This window comes from Pristiophorus japonicus, chromosome Y (assembly GCF_044704955.1).
Source record: "Pristiophorus japonicus isolate sPriJap1 chromosome Y, sPriJap1.hap1, whole genome shotgun sequence".
In the NCBI taxonomy this organism is placed as follows: domain Eukaryota; kingdom Metazoa; phylum Chordata; class Chondrichthyes; family Pristiophoridae; genus Pristiophorus; species Pristiophorus japonicus.
The window spans coordinates 7,830,674-7,845,949 of NC_092011.1; positions in this window are offsets into that span (position 1 = coordinate 7,830,674).

Consider the following 15,276-nt stretch of genomic DNA (forward strand, 5'->3'; position numbering starts at 1 on the left):
GGGTAAGGGTCAGTGTGGAGTGTCCCTGTGTATTCAGGCTAAGGGTTACTGTACAGGCTCCCTATGTATTCAGGGTAAGAGTTACTGTACAGCTTCCCTGTGTATTCAGGGTAAGGGTTACTGTACAGGGTCCCTGTGTATTCAGGGTAAGGGTCACTGTACCGGGTCTCTCTGTATTCAGGGTAAGGGTTACTGTACAGGGACCCTGTGTATTCAGGGTAGGGTCACTGTAAAGGATCCCTGTGTATTCAGCGTAAGGGTTACTGTACAGGGTCCCTGTGTATTCAGGGTAAGTGTCACTGTACAGTGTCCCTGTGTATTCAGGGTAAGGGTCACTGTACAGGTCCCTGTGTATGCAGGGTGAGGGTTACTCTACAGGGTCCCTGTGTATTCAGGGTAAGTGTCACTGTACAGAGTCCCTGTGTATTCAGGGTAAGGGTCACTTTACAGGTCCCTGAGTATTCAGGGTAAGGGTTACTGAACAGGATCCCTGTGTATTCAGGGTAAGGGTCGCTTACAGGGTCCTTGTGTATTCAGGTTAAGTTTCTCTGTACAGTGTCCCTGTGTATTCATGGTAAGTGTCACTGTACAGGTCCCTGTGTATTCAGGGTATTGGTCACTGTACAGAGTCCCAGTGTATTCAGGGTAAGGGTCGCTTTCAGGGTCCCTGTGTATTCAGGTTAGTGTCACTGTACAGGTCCCTGTGTATTCAGGGTAAGATTCACTGCACAGAGTACCTGTGTATTCAGGGTAAGGGTTACTGTACAGGGTCCCTGTGTTTTCAGGGTAAGGGTTACTGTACAGGGTCCCTGTATATTCAGGGTAAGAGTCACTGTTCAGTGTCCCTGTGTATTCATGGTAAGTGTTACTGTACAGGGTCCCTGTGTATTCAGGTTAAGGGTTATTGTACAGGATCCCTGTGTATTCAGGGTAAGGGTCACTGTACAGGTTCCCTGTTTATTCAGGGTAAGGGTTATTGTACAGGAACCCTGTTTATTCAGGGTAAGGGTCACTGTACAGGGTCCCTGTCTATTCAGGTTAAGGGTTACTGTACAGGGTCCCTGTGTATTCAGGGTAAGGGTCAGTGTACAGTGTCCCTGTGTATTCAGGTTAAGGGTTACTGTACAGGATCCCTGTGTATTCAGGGTAAGGATCGCTTACAGGGTCCTTGTGTATTCAGGTTAAGTTTCTCTGTACAGTGTCCCTGTGTATTCATGGTAAGTTTCACTGTACAGGACCCTGTGTATTCAGGGTATTGGTCACTGTACAGGGTCCCTGTATATTCAGGGTAAGGGTCGCTTACAGGGTCCCTGTGTATTCAGGTTAAGTGTCACTGTACAGGTCCCTGTGTATTCAGGATAAGCGTCACTGCACAGGGGACCTGTGTATTCAGGGTAAGGGTTACTGTACAGGGTCCCTGCGTTTTCAGGGTAAGGTTTACTGTACAGTGTCCCTGTATATTCAGGGTAAGAGTCACTGTTCAATGTCCCTGTGTATTCATGGTAAGAGTTACTGTACCGGGTCCCTGTGTATTCAGGGTAAGGGTTATTGTACAGGATCCCTGTGTATTCAGGGTAAGGGTCACTGTACAGGGTCCCTGTTTATTCAGGGTAAGGGTTATTGTACATGAACCCTGTTTATTAAGTGTAAGTGTCACTGTACAGGGTCCCTGTCTATTCAGGGTAAGGGTTACTGTACAGGGTCCCTGTGTATTCAGGGTAAGGGTCAGTGTACAGTGTCCCTGTGTATTCAGGGTAAGGGTTACTGCACAGGGTCCCTGTTTATTGAGGGTAAGGGTTACTGTACAGGGTCCCTATGTATTCAGGGAAAGGTTTACTGTACAGAGTCCCTGTGTATTCAGGGTAAGGGTCGGTGTACAGTGTCCCTGTGTATTCAGGGTAAGGGTTACTGTACAGGCTCCCTGTGTATTCAGGCTAAGGTTTACTGTACAGAGTCCCTGTGTATTCAGGGTAAGGGTTACTGCACAGGGTCCATGTGTATTCAGGGTAATGTTTACTGTACAGATTAGCTGTGTATTCAGGGTAAGGGTTACTGTACAGGGTCCCTGTGTATTCAGGGTATGGGTTACTGTACACGGTCCCTGTGTATTCAGGGTAAGGGTTACTGTAAAGCGTCCATGTGTATTCAGGGTAAGGGTTACTGTACAGGGTCCCTGTGTATTCAGGGTAAAGTTTACTGTACAGGGTACCTGTGTATTCACGGTAAGGGTTACTGTACATGGTCCCTGTGTATTCAGGGTAAGGGTCAGTGTACAGTGTCCCTGTGTATTCAGGGTAAGGGTTACTGTACAGGGTCCCTGTGTATTCAAGGTAAGGGTCACTGTACAGGGTCCCTGTTTATTCAGGGTTAGGGTCACTGTACAGGGTCCCTGTGTATTCAGGGTAAGGGTTACTGTAAAGCGTCCATGTGTATTCAGGGTAAGGGTTCATGTATAGGGTCCCTGTGTATTCAGGGTAAGGATCACTGTACAGGGACCCTGTATATTCAGGGTAAGGGTCACTGTACAGGGTAACTGTGTATTCAGGGTTAGGGTCACTGTACAGGGTCCCTGTGTATTCAGGGTAAGGGTCACTGTACAGGGTCCCTGTATATTCAGGGTAAGGGTTACTGTACAGGGTCCCTCTCTATTCAGGGTAAGGGTTATTGTACAGGATCCCTGTGTATTATGGGTAAGGGTTACTGTAAAGGGTCCCTGTGTATTCAGGGTAAGGGTCAGTGTATAGGGTCGCTGTGTATTCAGGGTAAGGGTTATTGTACAGGGTCCCTGTGTATTCAGGGTAAGGGTCACTGTACAGGTCCATGTGTATTCAGGGTAAGAGTTACTGTACAGGGTCCCTGTGTATTCAGGGTAAGGGTCGCTTACAGGGTCCCTGTGTATTCAGGTTAAGTGTCACTGTACAGGGTCCCTGTGTATTCAGGGTAAGGGTTAGTGTACAGGGTCCCTCTCTATTCAGGGTAAGGGTTATTGTACAGGATCCCTGTGTATTATGGGTAAGGGTTACTGTAAAGGGTCCCTGTGTATTCAGGGTAAGGGTCAGTGTATAGGGTCGCTGTGTATTCAGGTTAAGTGTCACTGTACAGTGTCCCTGTGTATTCAGGGTAAGTGTCACTGCACAGATCCCTGTGTATTCAGGGTAATGGTCACTGTACAGGGTCCCTGTGTATTCAGGGTAAGGGTCGCTTACAGGGTCCCTGTGTATTCAGGTTAAGTGTCACTGTACAGGGTCCCTGTGTATTCAGGGTAAGTGTCACTGTACAGGTTCTTGTGTATTCAGGGTAAGGGTCACTGTTCCGGGGACCCTGTTTATTCAGGGTAAGGGTTACTGTACAGGGTCCCTGTGTTTTCAGGGTAAGGGTTACTGTACAGGGTCCCTGTATATTCAGGGTAAGAGTCACTCTACAGTGTCCCTGTGTATTCATAGTAAGGTTTACTGTACAGGGTCCCTGTGTATTCAGAGTAAGGTTTATTGTACAGGACGCCTGTGTATTCAGGGTAAGGGTCACGGTACAGGGTCCCTGTGTATTCAGGGTAAGGGTTATTGTAAGCATCCCTGTTTATTCAGGGTAAGGATCACTGTACAGGGTCCCTGTCTATTCAGGGTAAGGGTTACTGTACAGTGTCCCTGTGTATTCAGGGTAAGGGCTATTATACACGATCCCTGTGTATTCAGAGTAAGGGTTACTGTACAGGGTCCCTGTGTATTCAGGGTAAGTGTCACTGTACAGGGTCCCTGTGTATTCAGGGTAAGGGTCACTTTACAGGTCCCTGAGTATTCAGGGTAAGGGATACTGAACAGGATCCCTGTGTATTCAGGGTAAGGGTCACTGTACAGGTTCCCTGTTTATTCAGGGTAAGGGTTATTGTACAGGGTCCCTGTGTATTCAGTGTAAGGGTTATTGTACATGATCCCTGTGTATTCTGGGTAAGGGTTACTGTAAAGGGTCCCTGTGTATTCAGGGTAAGGGTCAGTGTATAGGGTCCCTGTGTATTCATGGTAAGTGTTACTGTACAGGCTCCCTATGTATTCAGAGTAAGGGTTATTGTACAGGATCTCTGTGTATTCAGGGTAAGGGTCACTGTACAGGGTCCCTCTGTATTCAGGGTAAGGGTTACTGTACAGGGTCCCTGTGTATTCTGGGTAAGGGTTATTGTACAGGATCCCTGTGTATTCAGGGTAAGGGTTACTGTACAGTGTCCCTGTGTATTCAGGGTAAGGGTCAGTGTGGAGTGTCCCTGTGTATTCAGGGTAAGGGTTACTGTACAGGCTCCCTATGTATTCAGGGTAAGAGTTACTGTACAGCTTCCCTGTGTATTCAGGGTAAGGGTTACTGTACAGGGTCCCTGTGTATTCAGGGTAAGGGTCACTGTACCGGGTATCTCTGTATTCAGGGTAAAGGTTACTGTACAGGGACCCTGTGTATTCAGGGTAGGGTCACTGTAAAGGATCCCTGTGTATTCAGCGTAAGGGTTACTGTACAGGGTCCCTGTGTATTCAGGGTAAGTGTCACTGTACAGTGTCCCTGTGTATTCAGGGTAAGGGTCACTGTACAGGTCCCTGTGTATGCAGGGTGAGGGTTACTCTACAGGGTCCCTGTGTATTCAGGTAAGTGTCACTGTACAGAGTCCCTGTGTATTCAGGGTAAGGGTCACTTTACAGGTCCCTGAGTATTCAGGGTAAGGGATACTGAACAGGATCCCTGTGTATTCAGGGTAAGGGTCGCTTACAGGGTCCTTGTGTATTCAGGTTAAGTTTCTCTGTACAGTGTCCCTGTGTATTCATGGTAAGTGTCACTGTACAGGTCCCTGTGTATTCAGGGTATTGGTCACTGTACAGGGTCCCAGTGTATTCAGGGTAAGGGTCGCTCACAGGGTCCCTGTGTATTCAGGTTAGTGTCACTGTACAGGTCCCTGTGTATTCAGGGTAAGCGTCACTGCACAGGGTACCTGTGTATTCAGGGTAAGGGTTACTGTACAGGGTCCCTGTGTTTTCAGGGTAAGGGTTACTGTACAGGGTCCCTGTATATTCAGGGTAAGAGTCACTGTTCAGTGTCCCTGTGTATTCATGGTAAGGGTTACTGTACAGGGTCCCTGTGTATTCAGGTTAAGGGTTATTGTACAGGATCCCTGTGTATTCAGGGTAAGGGTCACTGTACAGGTTCCCTGTTTATTCAGTGTAAGGGTTATTGTACAGGAACCCTGTTTATTCAGGGTAAGGGTCACTGAACAGGGTCCCTGTCTATTCAGGTTAAGGGTTACTGTACAGGGTCCCTGTGTATTCAGGGTAAGGGTCAGTGTACAGTGTCCCTGTGTATTCAGGTTAAGGGTTACTGTACAGGATCCCTGTGTATTCAGGGTAAGGATCGCTTACAGGGTCCTTGTGTATTCAGGTTAAGTTTCTCTGTACAGTGTCCCTGTGTATTCATGGTAAGTTTCACTGTACATGACCCTGTGTATTCAGGGTATTGGTCACTGTACAGGGTCCCTGTGTATTCAGGGTAAGGGTCGCTTACAGGGTCCCTGTGTATTCAGGTTAAGTGTCACTGTACAGGTCCCTGTTTATTCAGGATAAGCGTCACTGCACAGGGTACCTGTGTATTCAGGGTAAGGGTTACTGTACAGGGTCCCTGTGTTTTCAGGGTAAGGGTTACTGTACAGTGTCCCTGTATATTCAGGGTAAGAGTCACTGTTCAATGTCCCTGTGTATTCATGGTAAGGGTTACTGTACCGGGTCCCTGTGTATTCAGGGTAAGGGTTATTGTACAGGATCCCTGTGTATTCAGGGTAAGGGTCACTGTACAGGGTCCCTGTATATTCAGGGTAAGGGTTATTGTACACGAACCCTGTTTATTAAGTGTAAGTGTCACTGTACAGGGTCCCTGTCTATTCAGGGTAAGGGTTACTGTACAGGGTCCCTGTGTATTCAGGGTAAGGGTCAGTGTACAGTGTCCCTGTGTATTCAGGGTAAGGGTTACTGCACAGGGTCCCTGTTTATTGAGGGTAAGGGTTACTGTACAGGGTCCCTATGTATTCAGGGAAAGGGTTACTGTACAGAGTCCCTGTGTATTCAGGGTAAGGGTCGGTGTACAGTGTCCCTGTGTATTCAGGGTAAGGGTTACTGTACAGGCTCCCTGTGTATTCAGGCTAAGGTTTACTGTATAGAGTCCCTGTGTATTCAGGGTAAGGGTTACTGCACAAGGTCCATGTGTATTCAGGGTAATGTTTACTGTACAGATTAGCTGTGTATTCAGGGTAAGGGTTACTGTACAGGGTCCCTGTGTATTCAGGGTATGGGTTACTGTACACGGTCCCTGTGTATTCAGGGTAAGGTTCAGTGAACACTGTCCCTGTGTATTCAGGGTAAGGGTTACTGTACAGGGTCCCTGTTTATTCAGGGTAAAGTTTACTGTACAGGGTACCTGTGTATTCACGGTAAGGGTTACTGTACATGGTCCCTGTGTATTCAGGGTAAGGGTCAGTGTACAGTGTCCCTGTGTATTCAGGGTAAGGGTTACTGTTCAGTGTCCCTGTGTATTCATGGTAAGGGTTACTGTACAGGGTCCCTGTGTATTCAGGTTAAGGGTTATTGTACAGGATCCCTGTGTATTCAGGGTAAGGGTCACTGTACAGGTTCCCTGTTTATTCAGTGTAAGGGTTATTGTACAGGAACCCTGTTTATTCAGGGTAAGGGTCACTGAACAGGGTCCCTGTCTATTCAGGTTAAGGGTTACTGTACAGGGTCCCTGTGTATTCAGGGTAAGGGTCAGTGTACAGTGTCCCTGTGTATTCAGGTTAAGGGTTACTGTACAGGATCCCTGTGCATTCAGGGTAAGGATCGCTTACAGGGTCCTTGTGTATTCAGGTTAAGTTTCTCTGTACAGTGTCCCTGTGTATTCATGGTAAGTTTCACTGTACATGACCCTGTGTATTCAGGGTATTGGTCACTGTACAGGGTCCCTGTGTATTCAGGGTAAGGGTCGCTTACAGGGTCCCTGTGTATTCAGGTTAAGTGTCACTGTACAGGTCCCTGTGTATTCAGGATAAGCGTCACTGCACAGGGTACCTGTGTATTCAGGGTAAGGGTTACTGTACAGGGTCCCTGTGTTTTCAGGGTAAGGGTTACTGTACAGTGTCCCTGTATATTCAGGGTAAGAGTCACTGTTCAATGTCCCTGTGTATTCATGGTAAGGGTTACTGTACCGGGTCCCTGTGTATTCAGGGTAAGGGTTATTGTACAGGATCCCTGTGTATTCAGGGTAAGGGTCACTGTACAGGGTCCCTGTTTATTCAGGGTAAGGGTTATTGTACACGAACCCTGTTTATTAAGTGTAAGTGTCACTGTACAGGGTCCCTGTCTATTCAGGGTAAGGGTTACTGTACAGGGTCCCTGTGTATTCAGGGTAAGGGTCAGTGTACAGTGTCCCTGTGTATTCAGGGTAAGGGTTACTGCACAGGGTCCCTGTTTATTGAGGGTAAGGGTTACTGTACAGGGTCCCTATGTATTCAGGGAAAGGGTTACTGTACAGAGTCTCTGTGTATTCAGGGTAAGGGTCGGTGTACAGTGTCCCTGTGTATTCAGGGTAAGGGTTACTGTACAGGCTCCCTGTGTATTCAGGCTAAGGTTTACTGTACAGAGTCCCTGTGTATTCAGGGTAAGGGTTACTGCACAGGGTCCATGTGTATTCAGGGTAATGTTTACTGTACAGATTAGCTGTGTATTCAGGGTAAGGGTTACTGTACAGGGTCCCTGTGTATTCAGGGTATGGGTTACTGTACACGGTCCCTGTGTATTCAGGGTAAGGTTCAGTGAACACTGTCCCTGTGTATTCAGGGTAAGGGTTACTGTACAGGGTCCCTGTGTATTCAGGGTAAAGTTTACTGTACAGGGTACCTGTGTATTCACGGTAAGGGTTACTGTACATGGTCCCTGTGTATTCAGGGTAAGGGTCAGTGTACAGTGTCCCTGTGTATTCAGGGTAAGGGTTACTGTACAGGGTCCCTGTGTATTCAAGGTAAGGGTCACTGTACAGGGTCCCTGTTTATTCAGGGTTAGGGTCACTGTACAGGGTCCCTGTGTATTCAGGGTAAGGGTTACTGTAAAGCGTCCATGTGTATTCAGGGTAAGGGTTCATGTATAGGGTCCCTGTGTATTCAGGGTAAGGATCACTGTACAGGGACCCTGTATATTCAGGGTAAGGGTCACTGTACAGGGTAAATGTGTATTCAGGGTTAGGGTCACTGTACAGGGTCCCTGTGTATTCAGGGTAAGGGTCACTGTACAGGGTCCCTGTATATTCAGGGTAAGGGTTACTGTACAGGGTCCCTCTCTATTCAGGGTAAGGGTTATTGTACAGGAACCCTGTGTATTATGGGTAAGGGTTACTGTAAAGGGTCCCTGTGTATTCAGGGTAAGGGTCAGTGTATAGGGTCGCTGTGTATTCAGGGTAAGGGTTATTGTACAGGGTCCCTGTGTATTCAGGGTAAGGGTCACTGTACAGGTCCATGTGTATTCAGGGTAAGAGTTACTGTACAGGGTCCCTGTGTATTCAGGGTAAGGGTCGCTTACAGGGTCCCTGTGTATTCAGGTTAAGTGTCACTGTACAGGGTCCCTGTGTATTCAGGGTAAGGGTTACTGTACAGGGTCCCTCTCTATTCAGGGTAAGGGTTATTGTACAGGATCCCTGTGTATTATGGGTAAGGGTTACTGTAAAGGGTCCCTGTGTATTCAGGGTAAGGGTCAGTGTATAGGGTCGCTGTGTATTCAGGTTAAGTGTCACTGTACAGTGTCCCTGTGTATTCAGGGTAAATGTCACTGCACAGATCCCTGTGTATTCAGGGTAATGGTCACTGTACAGGGTTCCTGTGTATTCAGGGTAAGGGTCGCTTACAGGGTCCCTGTGTATTCAGGTTAAGTGTCACTGTACAGGGTCCCTGTGTATTCAGGGTAAGTGTCACTGTACAGGTTCTTGTGTATTCAGGGTAAGGGTCACTGTTCCGGGGACCCTGTTTATTCAGGGTAAGGGTTACTGTACAGGGTCTCTGTGTATTCAAGGTAAGGGTCACTGCACAGGGTAACTGTGTATTCAGGGTAAGGGTTACTGTACAGGGTCCCTGTGTTTTCAGGGTAAGGGTTACTGTACAGGGTCCCTGTATATTCAGGGTAAGAGTCACTCTACAGTGTCCCTGTGTATTCATAGTAAGGTTTACTGTACAGGGTCCCTGTATATTCAGAGTAAGGGTTATTGTACAGGATCCCTGTGTATTCAGGATAAGGGTCACGGTACAGGGTCCCTGTGTATTCAGGGTAAGGGTTATTGTAAGCATCCCTGTTTATTCAGGGTAAGGATCACTGTACAGGGTCCCTGTCTATTCAGGGTAAGGGTTACTGTACAGGGTCCCTGTGTACTCAGGGTAAGGGCTATTATACACGATCCCTGTGTATTCAGCGTAAGGGTTACTGTACAGGGTCCCTGTGTATTCAGGGTAAGTGTCACTGTACAGGGTCCCTGTGTATTCAGGGTAAGGGTCACTGTAAAGGTCCCTGTGTATTCAGGGTAAGGGTTACTGTACAGGGTCCCTCTGTATTCAGCATAAGTGTCACTGTACAGGGTCACTGTGTATTCAGGGTAAGGGTCACTGTACAGGTCCCTGTGTATTCAGGGTAAGGGTTACTGTACAGGGTCCCTGAGTATTCAGGGTAATGTACGCTTACAGGGTCCCTTTGTATTCAGGTTAAGTGTCACTGTACAGTGTCCCTGTGTATTCAGGGTTAGGGTCACTGTACAGGTCGCTGTGTATTCAGGGTAAGGGTCACTGTACAGGGTCCCTGTGTATTCTGGGTAAGGGTCACTGTACAGGTCCCTGTGTATTCAGGGTAAGGGTTACTGTACAGGGTCCCTGTTTATTCAGTGTAAGGGTTATTGTACATGATCCCCGTGTATCCTGGGTAAGGGTTACTGTAAAGGGTCCCTGTGTATTCATGGTAAGTGTTACTGTACAGGCTCCCTGTGTATTCAGAGTAAGGGTTATTGTACAGGATCCCTGTGTATTCAGGGTAAGGGTCACTCTACAGGGTCCCTCTGTATTCAGGGTAAGGGTTACTGTACAGGGACACTGTGTATTCTGGGTAAGGGTTATTGTACAGGATCCCTGTGTATTCAGGGTAAGGGTTACTGTACAGTGTCCCTGTGTATTCAGGGTAAGGGTCAGTGTGGAGTGTCCCTGTGTATTCAGGCTAAGGGTTACTGTACAGGCTCCCTATGTATTCAGGGTAAGAGTTACTGTACAGCTTCCCTGTGTATTCAGGGTAAGGGTTACTGTACAGGGTCCCTGTGTATTCAGGGTAAGGGTCACTGTACCGGGTCTCTCTGTATTCAGGGTAAGGGTTACTGTACAGGGACCCTGTGTATTCAGGGTAGGGTCACTGTAAAGGATCCCTGTGTATTCAGCGTAAGGGTTACTGTACAGGGTCCCTGTGTATTCAGGGTAAGTGTCACTGTACAGTGTCCCTGTGTATTCAGGGTAAGGGTCACTGTACAGGTCCCTGTGTATGCAGGGTGAGGGTTACTCTACAGGGTCCCTGTGTATTCAGGGTAAGTGTCACTGTACAGAGTCCCTGTGTATTCAGGGTAAGGGTCACTTTACAGGTCCCTGAGTATTCAGGGTAAGGGTTACTGAACAGGATCCCTGTGTATTCAGGGTAAGGGTCGCTTACAGGGTCCTTGTGTATTCAGGTTAAGTTTCTCTGTACAGTGTCCCTGTGTATTCATGGTAAGTGTCACTGTACAGGTCCCTGTGTATTCAGGGTATTGGTCACTGTACAGAGTCCCAGTGTATTCAGGGTAAGGGTCGCTTTCAGGGTCCCTGTGTATTCAGGTTAGTGTCACTGTACAGGTCCCTGTGTATTCAGGGTAAGATTCACTGCACAGAGTACCTGTGTATTCAGGGTAAGGGTTACTGTACAGGGTCCCTGTGTTTTCAGGGTAAGGGTTACTGTACAGGGTCCCTGTATATTCAGGGTAAGAGTCACTGTTCAGTGTCCCTGTGTATTCATGGTAAGGGTTACTGTACAGGGTCCCTGTGTATTCAGGTTAAGGGTTATTGTACAGGATCCCTGTGTATTCAGGGTAAGGGTCACTGTACAGGTTCCCTGTTTATTCAGGGTAAGGGTTATTGTACAGGAACCCTGTTTATTCAGGGTAAGGGTCACTGTACAGGGTCCCTGTCTATTCAGGTTAAGGGTTACTGTACAGGGTCCCTGTGTATTCAGGGTAAGGGTCAGTGTACAGTGTCCCTGTGTATTCAGGTTAAGGGTTACTGTACAGGATCCCTGTGTATTCAGGGTATGGATCGCTTACAGGGTCCTTGTGTATTCAGGTTAAGTTTCTCTGTACAGTGTCCCTGTGTATTCATGGTAAGTTTCACTGTACAGGACCCTGTGTATTCAGGGTATTGGTCACTGTACAGGGTCCCTGTGTATTCAGGGTAAGGGTCGCTTACAGGGTCCCTGTGTATTCAGGTTAAGTGTCACTGTACAGGTCCCTGTGTATTCAGGATAAGCGTCACTGCACAGGGTACCTGTTTATTCAGGGTAAGGGTTACTGTACAGGGTCCCTGCGTTTTCAGGGTAAGGTTTACTGTACAGTGTCCCTGTATATTCCGGGTAAGAGTCACTGTTCAATGTCCCTGTGTATTCATGGTAAGAGTTACTGTACCGGGTCCCTGTGTATTCAGGGTAAGGGTTATTGTACAGGATCCCTGTGTATTCAGGGTAAGGGTCACTGTACAGGGTCCCTGTTTATTCAGGGTAAGGGTTATTGTACATGAACCCTGTTTATTAAGTGTAAGTGTCACTGTACAGGGTCCCTGTCTATTCAGGGTAAGGGTTACTGTACAGGGTCCCTGTGTATTCAGGGTAAGGGTCAGTGTACAGTGTCCCTGTGTATTCAGGGTAAGGGTTACTGCACAGGGTCCCTGTTTATTGAGGGTAAGGGTTACTGTACAGGGTCCCTATGTATTCAGGGAAAGGTTTACTGTACAGAGTCCCTGTGTATTCAGGGTAAGGGTCGGTGTACAGTGTCCCTGTGTATTCAGGGTAAGGGTTACTGTACAGGCTCCCTGTGTATTCAGGCTAAGGTTTACTGTACAGAGTCCCTGTGTATTCAGGGTAAGGGTTACTGCACAGGGTCCATGTGTATTCAGGGTAATGTTTACTGTACAGATTAGCTGTGTATTCAGGGTAAGGGTTACTGTACAGGGTCCCTGTGTATTCAGGGTATGGGTTACTGTACACGGTCCCTGTGTATTCAGGGTAAGGGTCAGTGAACACTGTCCCTGTGTATTCAGGGTAAGGGTTACTGTACAGGGTCCCTGTGTATTCAGGGTAAAGTTTACTGTACAGGGTACCTGTGTATTCACGGTAAGGGTTACTGTACACGGTCCCTGTGTATTCAGGGTAAGGGTCAGTGTACAGTGTCCCTGTGTATTCAGGGTAAGGGTTACTGTACAGGGTCCCTGTGTATTCAAGGTAAGGGTCACTGTACAGAGTCCCTGTTTATTCAGGGTTAGGGTCACTGTACAGGGTCCCTGTGTATTCAGGGTAAGGGTTACTGTAAAGCGTCCATGTGTATTCAGGGTAAGGGTTCATGTATAGGGTCCCTGTGTATTCAGGGTAAGGATCACTGTACAGGGACCCTGTATATTCAGGGTAAGGGTCACTGTACAGGGTAACTGTGTATTCAGGGTTAGGGTCACTGTACAGGGTCCCTGTGTATTCAGGGTAAGGGTCACTGTACAGGGTCCCTGTGTATTCAGGGTAAGGTTACTGTACAGGGTCCCTCTCTATTCAGGGTAAGGGTTATTGTACAGGATCCCTGTGTATTATGGGTAAGGGTTACTGTAAAGGGTCCCTGTGTATTCAGGGTAAGGGTCAGTGTATAGGGTCGCTGTGTATTCAGGGTAAGGGTTAATGTAAAGGGTCCCTGTATATTCAGCGTAAGGGTCGCTTACAGGGTCCCTGTGTATTCAGGTTAAGTGTCACTGTACAGTGTCCCTGTGTATTCAGGGTAAGTGTCACTGCACAGATCCCTGTGTATTCAGGGTAATGGTCACTGTACAGGGTCCCTGTGTATTCAGGGTAAGGGTCGCTTACAGGGTCCCTGTGTATTCAGGTTAAGTATCACTGTACAGGGTCCCTGTGTATTCAGGGTAAGTGTCACTGTACAGGTTCTTGTGTATTCAGGGTAAAGGTCACTGTTTCGGGGACCCTGTTTATTCAGGGTAAGGGTTACTGTACAGGGTCTCTGTGTATTCAAGGTAAGGGTCACTGCACAGGGTAACTGTGTATTCAGGGTAAGGGTTACTGTACAGGGTCCCTGTGTTATCAGGGTAAGGGTTACTGTACAGGGTCCCTGTATATTCAGGGTAAGAGTCACTCTACAGTGTCCCTGTGTATTCATAGTAAGTGTCACTGTACAGGTCCCTGTGTATTCAGGGTAAGGGTTACTGTACAGGGTCCCTGAGTATTCAGGATAATGTACGCTTACAGGGTCCCTTTGTATTCAGGTTAAGTGTCACTGTACAGTGTCCCTGTGTATTCAGGGTTAGGGTCACTGTACAGGTCGCTGTGTATTCAGGGTAAGGATCACTGTACAGGGTCCCTGTGTATTCTGGGTAAGGGTCACTGTACAGGTCCCTGTGTATTCAGGGTAAGGGTTAATGTACAGGGTCCCTGTGTATTCAGTGTAAGGTTTATTGTACATGATCCCCGTGTATCCTGGGTAAGGGTTACTGTAAAGGGTCCCTGTGTATTCAGGGTAAGGGTCAGTGTACAGGGTCCCTGTGTATTCATGGTAAGTGTTACTGTACAGGCTCGCTGTGTATTCAGAGTAAGGGTTATTGTACAGGATCCCTGTGTATTCAGGGTAAGGGTCACTGTACAGGGTCCCTCTGTATTCAGGGTAAGGGTTACTGTACAGGGTCCCTGTGTATTCTGGGTAAGGGTTATTGTACTGGATCCCTGTGTATTCAGGGTAAGGGTTACTGTACAGTGTCCCTGTGTATTCAGGGTAAGGGTCAGTGTGGAGTGTCCCTGTGTATTCAGGGTAAGGGTTACTGTACAGGCTCCCTATGTATTCAGGGTAAGAGTTACTGTACAGATTCCCTGTGTATTCAGGGTAAGGGTTACTGTACAGGGTCCCTGTGTATTCAGGGTAAGGGTCACTGTACCGGGTCTCTCTGTATTCAGGGTAAGGGTTACTGTACAGGGACCCTGTGTATTCAGGTTAGGGTCACTGTAAAGGATCCCTGTGTATTCAGCGTAAGGGTTACTGTACAGGGTCCCTGTGTATTCAGGGTAAGTGTCACTGTACAGTGTCCCTGTGTATTCAGGGTAAGGGTCACTGTACAGGTCCCTGTGTATGCAGGGTGAGGGTTACTCTACAGGGTCCCTGTGTATTCAGGGTAAGTGTCACTGTACAGAGTCCCTGTGTATTCAGGGTAAGGGTCACTTTACAGGTCCCTGAGTATTCAGGGTAAGGGTTACTGAACAGGATCCCTGTGTATTCAGGGTAAGGGTCGCTTACAGGGTCCTTGTGTATTCAGGTTAAGTTTCTCTGTACAGTGTCCCTGTGTATTCATGGTAAGTGTCACTGTACAGGTCCCTGTGTATTCAGGGTATTGGTCACTGTTGAGGGTCCCAGTGTATTCAGGGTAAGGGTCGCTTACAGGGTCCCTGTGTATTCAGGTTAGTGTCACTGTACAGGTCCCTGTGTATTCAGGGTAAGCGTCACTGCACAGGGTACCTGTGTATTCAGGGTAAGGGTTACTGTACAGGGTCCCTGTGTTTTCAGGGTAAGGGTTACTGTACAGGGTCCCTGTATATTCAGGGTAAGAGTCACTGTTCAGTGTCCCTGTGTATTCATGGTAAGGGTTACTGTACAGGGTCCCTGTGTATTCAGGTTAAGGGTTATTGTACAGGATCCCTGTGTATTCAGGGTAAGGGTCACTGTACAGGTTCCCTGTTTATTCAGGGTAAGGCTTATTGTACAGGAACCCTGTTTATTCAGGGTAAGGGTCACTGTACAGGGTCCCTGTCTATTCAGGTTAAGGGTTACTGTACAGGGTCCCTGTGTATTCAGGGTTAGGGTCAGTTTACAGTGTCCCTGTGTATTCAGGTTAAGGGTTACTGTACAGGATCCCTGTGTATTCAGGGTAAGGGTCGCTTACAGGGTCCTTGTGTATTCAGGCTAAGTTTCTCT